The sequence below is a fragment of the Triticum urartu genome, chromosome 2 (assembly GCF_003073215.2).
Source record: "Triticum urartu cultivar G1812 chromosome 2, Tu2.1, whole genome shotgun sequence".
NCBI lineage: Eukaryota > Viridiplantae > Streptophyta > Magnoliopsida > Poales > Poaceae > Triticum > Triticum urartu.
The window spans coordinates 508,533,319-508,549,349 of NC_053023.1; positions in this window are offsets into that span (position 1 = coordinate 508,533,319).

Here is a 16,031-nt window from a genome sequence, read left to right on the forward strand (position 1 = left end):
TGTCTCTAAACATGTGGACATATTTATCGATGTCGGCTTTCGCTTGAGGACAAGCGAGGTTTAACCTTGGGGGAGTTGATACGTCCATTTTGCATCATGCTTTTATATTGATATTTATTGCATTATGGGCTGTTATTACACATTATATCACAATACTTATACCTATTCTCTCTTATTTTACAAGGTTTACATGAAGAGGAAGAATGCCGGCAGCTGGAATTCTCGGCTGGAAAAGGAGCAAATATTAGAGACCTATTCTGCACAACTCCAGAAGTCCTGAAACTTCACGAATCATGTTTTTGGAATATATAAAAAATATTGGGCGAAGAAACTACCAGAGGGGCCACCAGCCGGCACACGGGTGGAGGGCGCACCCTACCCCCTGGGCGTGCCCTCGACCTTGTGGGCCCCCTAGCAGGACTTCGGTGCCCATATTTGGCTATATGATGTCTTTCACCCTGGAAAAAATCAAGAAGAAGCTTTTGGGATGAAGCGCCACTATCTCAAGGCGGAACCTGGCTAAAACCAATCTAGGGCTCCAGAGGAGCTGTTCTGCTGGGGAAACATCCCTCCGGGAGGGGGAAATCATCACCATCGATCCTCTCATCGAAAGGGGGTCAATATCCATCAACATCTTCACCAGCACCATCTCCTCTCAAACCGTAGTTCATCTCTTGTACTCAATCTTGGTCCCCAAAACTCAGATTGGTACCTGTGGGTTGCTAGTAGTGTTGATTACTCCTTGTAGTTGATGCTAGTTGGTTTATCCGGTGGAAGATTATATTTTCAGATCCTTAATGATAATTATGAAGGAAATATGCCCTAGAGGCAATAATAAAGTTGTTATTTTATATTTCCTTATATCATGATAAATGTTTATTATTCATGCTAGAATTCTATTAACCGGAAACTTGATACATGTGTGAATACATAGAAAAAACAAAGTGTCCCTAGTATGCCTCTACTTGACTAGCTCGTTAATCAAAGATGGTTAAGTTTCCTGACCATAGACATGTGTTGTCATTTGATGAATGGGATCACATTATTAGAGAATGATGTGATGGACAAGACCCATCTGTTAGCTTAGCATAATGATCGTTAAGTTTTATTGCTATTGCTTTCTTCATGACTTATACATATTCCTCTGACTATGAGATTATGCAACTCCCGAATACCGGATGAACACCTTGTGTGCTATCAAACGTCACAACATAACCGGGTGATTATAAATATGCTCTATAGGTGTCTCCGAAGGTGTTTGTTGGGTTGGCATAGATCAAGATTAGAATTTGTCACTCCGAGTATCGGAGAGGTATCTCTGGGCCCTCTCAGTAATGCACATCATAATAAGCCTTGTAAGCAATGTGACTAATGAGTTAGCTACGAGATGATGTATTACAGAACGAGTAAAGAGACTTGCGGGTAACGAGATTAAACTAGGTGTGAAGATACCGACGGTCGAAACTCGGGCAAGTAACATACCGATGACAAAGGGAATAACGTATGTTGTCATAACGGTTCGACTAATAAAGATCTTCGTAGAATATGTAGGAGCCAATATGGGCATCCAGGTTCTGCTATTGGTTATTGATCGGAGAAGTGTCTCGGCCATGTCTACATAGTTCTTGAACCCATAGGGTCCGCACGCTTAAACGTTCATTGACGATATAGTACTATATGAGTTATGTATGTTGGTAACCGAATGTTCTTCGGAATCCCAGATGTGATCACGGACATGACAAGGAGCACTGGAATGGTCGGGAGGTAAAGATTGATATATGGGATAATAGTGTTTGGTCTCCAGAAGGGTTCCGGAGTTCACCGGAAGGGGTTTCGGATGTTTCCCGAAATGTTTGGGTACAAGAACACTTTATTTGGGCCAAAGAGGAAAGCCCACAAGGTTTTTGGAAAGCGCAAAAGGAAGTTTTGCGGAGTCCAGGGGCCTGACGCCAGGGTCCCTGGCATCTGGGTCTAGACGCCGGGAACCCTGGCGTCTGGCCGTGGAGTCCGAGAAGGACTCTTGCCTTTCGGGTGAAACCGACTTTGTGGAGGCTTTTACTCCAAGTTTCGACCCCTAGGCTCACGATATAAATAGAGGGGCAGGGCTAGTGATACGTCCATTTTGCATCATGCTTCTATATCGATATTTATTGCATTATGGGCTGTTATTACACATTATGTCACAATACTTATGCCTATTCTCTCTTATTTTACAAGGTTTACATGAAGAGGGGGAATGCCGGCAGCTGGAATTCTAGGCTGGAAAAGGAGCAAATATTAGAGACCTATTCTGCACATCTCCAAAAGTCCTGAAACTCCATGGGAGCACTTTTCAGAATATATAAAAAATATTGGGCGCAAGAAGTACCAGAGGGGGGCCACCCACCAGCCACGAGGGTGGGGAGCGCGCCCTACCCCCTGGGCGCGCCCCCTGCCTTGTGGGCCCCCTGGTGGCCCTCCGATGCCCGTCTTTGGCTATATGGAGTATTTCGTCGAGGAAAAAATCATAAGAAAGCTTTCGGGGAGAAACTCCACCGCCACGAGGCGGAACCAATCTAGGGCTCCGGTGGAGCTGTTCTGCCGGGGAAACTTCCCTCCGGGAGGGGGAAATCATCGCCATCGTCATCACCAACGATCATGGGACTACAATCAATTCAAATTGGAATTTCATCAGAAGTTTTATCCTATGCATCTTGTTCATCATGATCGTAATTATATATATAATTTTTGGCCTCGCAAAGGAGAAATCATCGCTCAAGCTTGGGGGAGGCTTAAGTCAATGTTATATTCATGCCCCAATCATGAGCTCTCAAGAGAAATGATTATTCAAAATTTTTATGCTCGGCTTTCTCTCAGTAATCGCTCCATGCTCGATAATTCTTGCACTGGATCTTTTATGATGAAGACTATTGAATTCAAATGGTATTTATTGGAAAGAATTAAACGCAACTCTGAAGATTGCGACCTCGACGAAGGTAAGGAGTTAGGTATAACACCTATGTTTGATTGTGTTAAATCTTTTATGGATACCAATGTTTTCCGTGAATTTAGCACTAAATATGGGCTTGACTCTGAGATAGTAGCTTCTTTCTGTGAATCCTTTGCTACTCATGTTGATCTCCCTAAGGAGAAGTGGTTTAAATATAATCCTCCCATTGAAGTAAAAGTAGTTGCACCTATTAAAGTTGAAGAAAAGACTATCACTTATGATGATCCTGTTTTTCCTGCTGCTTATATTGAGAAACCACCTTTCCCTGTTAGAATAAAGGATCATGCTAACGCTTCAACTGTGGTTAACAAAAGTAATATTAAGACACCTAAACCCCCTGAGTAAATTAAAGTTGAACCTAGTATTGCTATGGTTAAAGATCTCTTGGCCGATAATATTGATGGGCACATTATTTACTTCTGCAATGAAGCTGCTAGAATTGCTAGACCTGATGCTAAAAATAAACATAGGCCTGTTGTAGGCATGCTTGTTATTTCCGTTAAAATAGGAGGTCATTGTTATCATGGCTTATGTGATATGGGTGCTAGTGCAAGTGCAATACCTCATTCCTTATACGAAGAAATTATGCATGATATTGCACCTGCTGAGATAGAAGATATCGATGTTACCATTAAACTTGCCAATAGAGATACTATTTCACCGATTGGGATTGTTAGAGATGTTGAAGTCTTGTGTGGGAAAGTTAAATACCCTGCTGATTTTCTTGTTCTTGGTTCCCTACAAGATAGCTTTTGTACCATCATATTTGGTAGAACCTTCTTGAATACTGTTAATGCTAAGATAGACTGCAATAAGGATATTGTTTCTGTTGGTTTAGGGGATATGTCTCATGAGTTTAATTTTGCTAAATTTAGTAAACAACCCCTTGATGAGGAATTGCCCAGTAAAGATGAAATTATTGGTCTTGCTTCTATTGTCGTGCCTCCTATCGATCCTTTAGAACAATATTTTCTAGACCATGAGAATGATATGTTTATGAATGAAAGAAGGAAAATAGATTAAGTATTCTTTAAATAGGGACCTATTCTAAAACACAATTTGCCTATTGAAATCCTAGGGGATCCTCCTCCCCCCAAGAGTGATCCCGTGTTTGAGCTTAAACCATTGCCTGATACTCTTAAATATGCTTATCTTCATGAAAAGAAGATATATCCTATTATTATTAGTGCTAACCTTTCAGAGCATGAAGAAGAGAGATTATTGAAAACTCTGAAGAAGCACCGTGCTGCTATTGGATATACTCTTAATGATCTTAAGGGCATTAGTCCCACTCTATGTCAACACAAAATAAATTTGGAGAAAGACGCCAAACCAGTTATTGATCACCAACGACGGCTAAATCCTAAGATGAAATAAGTGGTAAGAAAGGAAATATTAAAGCTCCTTAAGGCAGGTATAATTTATCCCATTGCTGATAGTCAGTGGGTAAGTCTTTTCCATTATGTCCCTAAGAAGGGAGGTATTACTGTCGTTCCTAATGATAAAGATGAATTGATTCCACAAAGAATTATAACAGGTTATAGTATGGTAATTGATTTTCACAAATTAAATAAAGCTACTAAAAAAGATCATTACCCTTTGCCTTTCATTGATCAAATGCTAGAAAGATTATCCAAACATACACATTTTTTGCTTTCTAGATGGTTACTCTGGTTTCTCTCAAATACCTGTGTCAGTTGAGGATCAAGAAAAGACTACTTTTACTTGCCCTTTCAGTACCTTTGCTTATAAACGTGTGCCTTTTGGTTTATGTTATGCACCTGCTACCTTTCAAAGATGCATGATGGCTTTATTCTCTGACTTTTGTGAAAAGATCTGTGAAGTTTTCATGGATTATTTCTCTGTTTATGGATCCTCTTTTGATGATTTCTTGACCAACCTTGATCGAGTTTTGCAGAGATGTGAAGAAACTAACCTTGTCTTGAATTGGGAGAGGTGCCACTTTATGGTTAATGAAGGTATTTTCTTGGGGCATAAAATTTCTGAAAGAGGTATTGAAGTTGACAAAGCCAAGGTATAAGAAGTTTCCTTGGTCATGCCGGTTTCTATAGGAGGTTCATTAAGGACTTCTCAAAAATTTCCCGGCCTCTGGCTAACCTATTACAAAAAGGTATTCCTTTTGTCTTTGATGATGATTGTGTAGAAGCATTTGAAATACTTAAGAAAGCTTTGATTTCTGCACCTATTGTTCAGCCACCTAATTGGAATTTACCTTTTGAAATTATGTGTGATGCTAGTGATTATGTTGTAGGTGCTGTTCTAGGACAAAGAGTGGATAAAAAATTAAATGTTATTCAATATGCTAGTAAAACTCTAGACAATGCCCAGAGAAATTATGCTACTACTAAAAAAGAATTTTCAGCAGTTGTATTTGCATGTGATAAGTTCAGACATTATATTGTTTATTCTAAAGTAACTATCCACACTGATCATGGTGCTATTAAATATCTTATGGAAAAGAAAGATGCTAAACCTAGACTTATTAGATGGGTCCTCCTGCTACAAGAATTTGATTTGCATATCATTGATAGAAAGGGAGATGAGAACCCCGTTGCAGACAACTTGTCTAGGTTAGAGAATGTTCTTGATGACCCACTACCTATTGATGATAGCTTTCCTGATGAACAATTAAATGTCATAAATGCTTCTAGTACTTCTCCATGGTATGCTGATTATGCTAATTATATTGTTGCTAAATTTATACCACCTTGTTTCACATACTAACAAAAGAAAAAGTTCTTCTATGATTTAAGACATTACTTTTGGGATGACCCACATCTTTATAAAAAGGAGTAGATGGTGTTATTAGACGTTGTGTACCTGAGCATGAACAGGAACAGATCCTACGCAAGTGTCACTCGGAAGCCTATGGAGGACACCATATTGGAGATAGAACTGCACATGCGAGGTCTAAGCTTGGGGGAGTTAATACGTCCATTTTCATCATGCTTCTATATCGATATTTATTGCATTATGGTCTGTTATTACACATTATGTCACAATACTTATGCCTATTCTCTCTTATTTTACAAGGTTTACATGAAGAGGGGGAATGCTGGCAGCTGGAATTCTGGGCTGGAAAAGGAGCAAATATTAGAGACCTATTCTGCACATCTCCAAAAGTCCTAAAACTCCACAGGAGCGCTTTTCAGAATATATAAAAAATATTGGGAGCAAGAAGTACCAGAGGGGGGCCCCACCAGCCACGAGGGTGGGGGCACGCCCCCTACCTCGTGGGCCCCCTGGTGGCCCTCCGATGCCCATCTTTGGCTATATGGAGTCTTTCGTCGAGGAAAAAATCATGAGAAAGCTTTTGGGAAGAAACTCCACCGCCACGAGGCGGAACCTTGGCGGAACCAATCTAGGGCTCTGGCGGAGCTATTCTGCCGGGGAAACTTCCCTCCGGGAGGGGGAAACCATCGCCATCGTCATCACCAACGATCCTCTCATCGGGAGGGGGTCAATCTCCATCAACATCTTCACCAGCACCATCTCATCTCAAACTCTAGTTTATCTCTTGTATCCAATCTTTGTATCCAAACCTCAGATTGGTACCTGTGGGTTGCTAGTAGTGTTGATTACTCCTTGTAGTTGATGCTAGTTGGTTTACTTGGTGTAAGATCATATGTTCAGATCCATTATGCATATTAATACCCCTATGATTATGAACATGAATATGCTTTGTGAGTAGTTACGCTTGTTCCTGAGGACATGGGAGAAGTCTTGCTATTAGTAGTCATGTGAATTTGGTATTCGTTCGATATTTTGATGAGATGTATGTTGTCATCCCTCTAGTGGTGTCATGTGAACGTCGACTACATGACACTTCACCATTGTTTGGGCCTAGAGGGAGGCATTGGGAAGTAATAAGTATATGATGGGTTGCTAGAGTGACAAAAGCTTAAACCCTAGTTTATGCGTTGCTTCGTAAGGGGCTGATTTGGATCCATATGTTTCATGCTATGGTTAGGTTTACCTTAATACTTCTGTTGTAGTTGCGGATGCTTGCAATGGGGGTTAATCATAAGTGGGATGCTTGTCCAAGTAAGGACAGTACCCAAGCACCGGTCCACCCACATATCAAATTATCAAAGTACCGAATGCGAATCATATGAACATGATGAAAACTAGCTTGACGATAATTCCCATGTGTCCTCGGGAGGGCTTTCCTTCATATAAGAGTTTTTCCAGGCTTGTTCTTTGCTACAAAAAGGATTGGGCCATCTTGCTGCACCTTATTTACTTTTATTACTTGCTACTCGTTACAAATTACCTTATCACAAAACTATCTGTTACCGATAATTTCAGTGCTTGCAAAGAATACCTTACTGAAAATAGCTTATCATTTCCTTATGCTCCTCGTTGGGTTCGACACTCTTACTTATCGAAAAGCTATGATAGATCCCCTACACTTGTGGGTCATCAGCTAGCACCAAAGACACATCAAGAAACACCAAGCCGTGTGTCGGCAACCCCATCCCCTCTAGTTTATCCTCCGTCATAGTTTTCGTAGTGCTTGGCGAAGCCCTGCGGAGATTGTTCTTCACCAACACCATCACCACGCCGTCGTGCTTCCGGAACTCATCTACTACTTTGCCCGTCTTGCTGGATCAAGAAGGCGAGGACATCATTGACCTGAATGTGTGCTGAACGCGGAGGTGTTGTACATTCGGTACTTGATTGGGACAGATCGTGAAGGTGTACGAGTACATCAACCGCGTTGATAAATGCTTCCGCTTTGCGATCTTCAAGGGTATGAAGATGCTCTCCCCCTCTCGTTGCTGTGCATCTCCTAGATAGATCTTGCGTGAGCGTAGGAAATTTTAAAATTGCATGTTGCGTTCCCAAACAGTGTTATCAGAGCCAGGTCTATGCGTAGATGTTATATGCACGAGTAGAACACAAAGAGTTGTGGGTGATAATAGTCATACTGCTTACCAGCAATGTCTTACTTTGATTCGGCGGTATTGTTGGATGACGCGGCCTAGACCGACATTACATGACCGCGTTCATGAGACTGGTTCTACCGACGTGCTTCGCACATAGGTGGCTAGTGGGTGTCTGTTTCTCCAACTTTAGTTGAATCGATTTTGACTACGCCTGGTCCTTGTTGAAGGTTAAAACAACACACTTGACGAAAAATCATTGTGGTTTTGATGCGTAGGTAAGAACAATTCTTGCTAAAGCCCGTAGCAGCCACGTAAAACTTGCAACAACAAAGTAGAGGACGTCTAACTTGTTTTTGCAGGGCATATTGTGATGTGATATGGTCAAGACATGATGATATATAAATTGTTGTATGAGATGATCATGTTTTGTAATCGTTATCGGCAACTGGCAGGAGCCTTATGGTTGCGCTTTATTGTACGAAATGCAATCGCCATGTAATTGCTTTACTTTATCACTAAGCGGTAGCGATAGTCGTAGAAGCAATAGTTGGCGAGACGATAATGATGCTATGATGGAGATCAAGGTGTCAAGCCGGTGACGATGGTGATCATGACGGTGCTTTGGAGATGGAGATCAAAGGCACAAGATGATGATGACCATATCATATCACTTATTTTGATTGCATGTGATGTTTATCCTTTATGCATCTTATTTTGCTTAGTATGGTGGTAGCATTATAAGATGATCCCTCACTAAATTTCAAGGTATAAGTGTTCTACCTGAGTATGCACCGCTGCGACAGTTCGTCGTGCCGAGACAGCACGTGATGATCGGGTGTGATAAGCTCTACGTTCACATACAACGGGTGCAAGCCAGTTTTGCACACGCAGAATACTCGGGTTAAACTTGACGAGCCTAGCATATGCAGATATGGCCTCGGAACACTGAGATTGAAAGATCGAACGTGAATCATATAGTAGATATGATCAACATAGTGATGTTCACCATTGAAAGCTACTCCATCTCACATGATGATCAGACATGGTTTGGGTGATATGGATCACATTATCATTTAGATGACTAGAGGGATGTTTATCTAAGTGGGAGTTCTTAAGTAATATGATTAATTGAACTTTAATTTATCATGAACTTAGTCCTGATAGTTTTTGCATATCTATGTTGTAGATCAATAGCTCGCGTATAGCTCCCCTGTTTTATTTTTATATGTTCCTAGAGAAAAACTATGTTGAAAGATGATAGTAGCAATGATGCGGACTCGGTCCGTGATATGAGGATTATCCTCATTACTGCACAGAAGAATTATGCCCTTGATGCACCGCTAGGTGACAGACCTATTGCAGGAGCAGATGCAGACGTTATGAACGTTTGGGAAGCTCAGTATAATGACTACTTGATAGTTTAGTGCGCCATGCTTTACGGCTTAGAACTGGGACTTCAAAAATGTTTTGAACACCATGGAGCATATGAGATGTTCCAAGAGCTGAAATTGGTACTTCAGACTCATGCCCGTGTAGAGAGGTATGAGAATTCTGACAAGTACTTTGCCTACAAGATGGAGTTGAATAGCTCAGCTAGTGAGCATATGCTCAGAATGTTTGAGTACTACAATCACTTGAATCAAGTGGGAGTTAATCTTCCAGATAAGATAGTGATTGACAGAGTTCTCTAGTCACTATCACCAAGTTACTAGAACTTTGTGATGAACTATAATATGCAAGGGATAACGGAAATGATTCCCAAGCTCTTCGCGATGCTGAAATCGATGAAGGTAGAAATCAAGAAAAAGCATCAAGTATTGATGGTTGACAAGACCACTAGTTTCAAGTAAAAGGGCAAGGGAAGAAGGGGAACTTCAAGAAGAACATCAAGCAAGTTGTTGTTCAAGTGAAGAAGCCCAAGTCTGGACCTAAGCCTGAGACTGAGTGCTTCTACTGCAAAGGGACTGGTCACTGGAAGCAGAACTGCCCCAAGTATTTGGCGGATAAGAAGGATGGCAAAGTGAACAAAAGTATACATGATATACATGTTATTAATGTGTACTTTACTAGTGTTCATAGTAGCCCCTGGGTATTTCATACTGGTTCAGTTGCTATGATTAGTAACTTGAAATAGGAGTTACAAAATGAACAGAGACTAGTTGAGGGCGAGGTGACGATGTGTGTTGGAAGTGATTCCAAGGTTGATAAGATCACCATCGCACACTCCCTTTACCTTCAGGATTAGCGTTGAACCTAAAATAAATGTTATTTGGTGTTTGCGTTGAGCATAATATGATTGGATCATGTTTATTGCAATACGGTTATTCATCTAAGTCAGAGAATAATTGTTATTCTGTTTATATGAATAAAACCTTCTATGGTCATACACCCAATGTGAATGGTTTATTGAATCTCGATCGTAGTGATACACATATTCATAATATTGATGCCAAAAGATGCAAAGTTGATAATGATAGTGCAACATATTTGTGGCACTGCCGTTTAGGTCATATTGGTGTAAAGCGCATGAAGAAATTCCATGCTGATGGACTTTTGGAATCACTTGATGCTTGCGAACCATGCCTCATGGGCAAGATGACTAAGACTCCGTTCTCCGGAACAATGGAGCGAGCAACTCACTTGTTGGAAATAATACATACTGACGTATGCGGTCCAATGAGTGTTGAGGCTTGCGGCGGGTATCGTTATTTTCTGACCTTCACAGATGATTTAAGCAGATATGGGTGTATCTACTTAATGAAGCATAAGTCTGAAACATTTGAAAAGTTCAAAGAATTTCAGAGTGAAGTGGAAAATCATCGTAACAAGAAAATAAAGTTTCTATGATCTGATCGTGGAGGTGAATATTTGAGTTATGAGTTTCGTCTTCATTTGAAACAATGTGGAATAGTTTTGCAACTCATGCCACCTGGAACACCACAGCGTAATGGTGTGTCCAAACGTCGTAACCACACTTTATTAGATATGGTGTGATCTATGATGTCTCTTACCGATTTACCACTATCGTTTTGGGGTTATGCATTAGAGAGAGCTGCATTCACGTTAAATATGGCACCATCTAAATCCGTTGAGACGACACCGCATGAACTGTGGTTTGGCAAGAAACCTAAGCTGTCGTTTCTTAAAGTTTGGGCTTGCAATGCTTATGTGAAAAAGGTTTCAGCCTGTTAAGCTCGAACCTAAATCGGAGAAATGTGTCTTCATAGGATACCCAAAGGAGACTGTTGGGTACACCTTCTATCATAGATCTGAAGGCAAGATATTCATTGCTAAGAATGGATCCTTTCTAGAGAAGAATTTTCTCTTGAAAGAAGTGAGTGGGAGGAATGTAGAACTTGATGAGGTAATTGTACCTTCTCCCCAATTGGAAAGTAGTTCATCACAGAATTCAGTTCTAGTGATTCCTACACCAATTAGTGAGGAAGCTAATGATGAACATGAAACTTCAGATCAAGTTACTACCAAACCTCGTAGGTCATCCAGAGTACGGTCCGTGCTAGAGTCGTACGGTAATCCTGTTCTGGAAGTCATGTTACTAGACCATGAGAAACCTACGAACTATGAGGAAGCGATGATGAGCCCAGATTCCGCGAAATAGATTGAGGCCATGAAATCTAAGATGGGATCCATATATGAGAACAAAGTATGGACTTTGATTGACTTGTCCGATGATCGGCGAGCCATTGACAATAAATGGATCTTCAAGAGGAAGACAGACGCTGATAGTAGTGTTACTATCTACAAAGCTTGAATTGTCGCAAAAGGTTTTTGTCAAGTTCAAGGTGTAGACTATGATAAGATTTTCTCACTCGAAACGATGCTTAAGTCTGTCCGAATCATGTTAGTAATTGCCACATTTTATGAAATCTAGCAAATGGATGTCAAAACTGCATTCCTTAATGGATTTCTTAAAGAAGAGTTGTATATGATGCAACAAGAAGGTTTTGTAAATCCTAAAGGTGCTAACAAAGTGTGCAAGCTCCAGCAATCCATCAATGAACTGGTGCAAGCATCTCGGAATTGGAATATACGCTTTGATAAGGTGATCAAACCATATGGTTTTATACAGACTTTTGGTGAAGCCTGTATTTACAAGAAAGTTAGTGGGAGCACTACATCCTTTCTGATAAGTATATGTGAATGACATATTGTTGATCAAAAATGATGTAGAATTTTCTGGAAAGCATAAAGGAGTGTTTGAAAGGAGTTTTTCAAAGAAAGACATCGGTGAAGCTGCTTACAGATTGAGCATCAAGATCTATAGAGATAGATCAAGACATTCGATAAAAAAATTCAATGAGTACATACCTTGACAAGATTTTGAAGTAGTTCAAAATGGAACAGACAAAGAAGGGGTTCTTGCATGTGTTGCAAGGTGTGAAGTTGAGTAAGACTCAAAAACCGACCACAGCAGAAAATAGAAAGAGAATGAAAGTCATTCCCTATGCCTCAGTCATAGGTTCTATAAAGTATGTTATGTTGTGTACCAGACCTATTGTGTACCTCACCATGAGTTTGGCAAGAGGGTACAATAGTGATCCAGAAGTGCATCACTGGACAGCAGTCAAAATTATCCTTAGTAGAATAAGGAAATATTTCTCGGTTATGGAGGTGATAAAGAGTTCATCGTAAAGAGTTACGTGGATGCAAGCTTTAACACCAATCTGGATGACTTTGAGTCTCAATCTGGATACATATTGAAAGTGGGAGCAATTAGCTAGAGTAGCTACATGCAGAGTATTGTACACATAGAAATATTTGCAAAAATACATACGGCTTTGAATGTAGCAGACCCGTTGACATAAACTTCTCTCACAAGCAAAACATGATCACACCTTAGTACTCTTTTGGGTGTTAATCACATGGCGATGTGAACTAGATTGCTGACTCTAGTAAACCCTTTGGGTGTAAATCACATGGTGATGTGAACTATTGGTGTTAAATCACATGGCGATGTGAACTAGATTAATGACTCTAGTGCAAGTGGGAGACTGAAGGAAATATGCCCTAGAGGCAATAATAAAGTTGTTATTTTATATTTCCTTATATCATGATAAATGTTTATTATTCATGCTAGAATTGTATTAACCGGAAACTTGATACATGTGTGAATACATAGACAAAACAAAGTGTCCCTAGTATGCCTCTACTTGACTTTCTCGTTAATCGAAGATGGTTAAGTTTCCTGGCCATAGACATGTGTTGTCATTTGATGAACGGGATCACATCATTAGAGAATGATGTGTTGGACAAGACCCATCCGTTAGCTTAGCATAATGATCGTTAAGTTTTATTGCTATTGCTTTCTTCATGACTTATACATATTCCCCTGACTATGAGATTATGCAACTCCCGAATACCGGAGGAACACCTTGTGTGCTATAAAACATCACAACGTAACCGGGTGATTATAAAGATGCTCTACAGGTGTCTCCGAAGGTGTTTGTTGGGTTGGCATAGATCAAGATTAGGATTTGTCACTCCGAGTATCGGAGAGGTATCTCTGGGCCCTCTCGGTAATGCACATCATAATAAGCCTTACAAGCAATGTGACTAATGAGTTAGTTATGGGATGATGTATTACAGAACAATTAAAGAGACTTGCCGGTAATGAGATTGAACTAGGTATGAGGATACCGACGATCGAATCTCGGGCAAGTAACATACCGATGACACAGGGAATAATGTATGTTGTCATAAAGGTTCGACCGATAAAGATCTTCGTAGAATATGTAGGAGCCAATATGGGCATCCAGGTTCCGCTATTGGTTATTGACCGGAGAAGTGTCTCGGCCATGTCTACATAGTTCTCGAACCCGTAGGGTCCGCACGCTTAAACGTTCGTTGACGATATAGTACTATATGAGTTATGTATGTTGGTAACCGAATGTTGTTCGGAATCCCGGATGTGATTACGGACATGACGAGGAGCACCGGGATGGTCCGGAGGTAAAGATTGATATATGTGATAATAGTGTTTGGTCTCCGGAAGGGTTCCGGATGTTTCCCGAAATGTTTGGGTATGAGAACACTTTATTTGGGCCAAAGGGGAAAGCCCACAAGGTTTTTGGAAAATTCAAAAGGAAGTTTTGCGGAGTCTAGGGGCCAGACGCCAGGGTCCAAATGCCAGGAACCCTGGCGTCTGGCCCTGGAGTCCGAGAAGGACTCTTGCCTTTTGGGTGAAACCAACTTTGTGGAGGCTTTTACTCCAACTTTCGACCCCAAGGCTCAACATATAAATAGAGGGGCAGGGCTAGCACCAAAGACACATCAAGAATCACCAAGCCGTGTGCCGGCAACCCCGTCCCCTCTAGTTTATCCTCCGTCAAAGTTTCTGTAGTGCTTGGCGAAGCCCTGCGGAGATTGTCCTTCACCAACACCGTCACCACGCCGTCGTGCCGCCGGAACTCATCTACTACTTTGCTCGTCTTGCTGGATCAAGAAGGCGAGGACGTCATCGAGTTGAACATGTGCTGAACGCGGAGGTGTCGTACGTTCGGTACTTGATCGGGATGGATCGTGAAGGTGTACGACTACATCAACCGCGTTGATAAACGCTTCCGCTTTGCGATATTCAAGGGTATGAAGATGCTCTCCCCCTCTCGTTGCTATGCGTCTCCTAGATAGATCTTGCGTGAGCGTAGGAAATTTTGAAATTGCATGCTGTGTTCGCCAACAAATTAATACTCCTCTGATTATGATTATTAATATGCTTTGTGAGTAGTTACGTTTTTTCCTGAGGACATGGGAGAAGTCTTGTTATAAGTAATCATGTGAATTTGGTATTTGTTCGATATTTTGATGAGATGTATATTGTCTCTCCTCTAGTGGTGTTATGTGAACATCGACTACATGACACTTCACCATCATTTGGGCCTAGGGGAAGGCATTGGGAGGTAAGAAGTAGATGATGAGTTGCTAGAGTGACAGAAGCTTAAACCGTAGTTTATGCGTTGCTTCGTAAGGGGCTGATTTGGATCCATATGTTTCATGCTATGGTTAGGTTTACCTTAATACTTCTTTCGTAGTTGCGGATGCTTGCGAGAGGGGTTAATCATAAGTGGGAGGCTTGTCCAAGGAAGGGGAGTACCCAAGCACCGGTCCACCCACATATCAAATTATCAAAGTAACGAACGTGAATCATATGAGCATGATGAAAACTAACTTGACAACAATTCCCATGTGTCCTCGGGAGCGCTTTGCTTTATATAAGAGCTCGCCCAGGCTTGTCCTTTGCTACAAAAAGGATCGGGCCACCTTGCTGCACCTTGTTTACTTTTATTACTTGTTACCCGTTATAATTTATCTTATCACAACACTATCGGTTATCGATAATTCCAGTGCTTGCAGAGAATACCTTGCTGAAAACCGCTTGTCATTTCCTTCTGCTCCTCATTGGGTTCGACACTCTTACTTATCGAAAGGACTACGATAGATCCCCTATACTTGTGGGTCATCACCTCCCACCCCCCTGCTCCCTCATCTCTCTTCACTCTGTTCTTGCATAGAGTAGATTTTTTTAGTAAATTAGTAAAAATTCAAATATAGTTAATAGATTTAGTTGATATGTAAAACTTTGATTGTAGAATGTAGGTTTTTTGAATAGAATAGATAGGTAGAATTTTGTTGTAGAAGGTAGATATAAAATGTTTTTGTTTATATTTTGTTTTTGCAGAAATCAAGGAGCCCTGCATCATCCTCGTCGTCGTCCCCGTCACATACCCCCTTCGACCTCGAGGTGAGACCAACCAAATCCCCATGTTGATGATGATGTAGATGTTTTGATAGATGTACTAGAGTAGTGAATGAGTAGCTGTGACAATTTCCATGGATGCATAGGTGTGACATGTCATATGTAGTGTTGTGTACAACTAGTGCTTTCCCAAGTGGCCTTTGTTTGCAGGGAACACCTCAGAGTGGCCTACGTTTTGCCGGAGTGTTGATTAATTTCCATTCCGGCAAATTTCAGGCGCTCGATATAGCAAAGGTCATGCTGGATTTTCCCATGAATTTTAGCATGGCTTGTGCTAGAATGTATGAAATGTCGAGTGCCTTGGATTTGCCGGAAAGATCATTAAACAACATTTTGGGTTGACTTTAGGTCTGTTGGG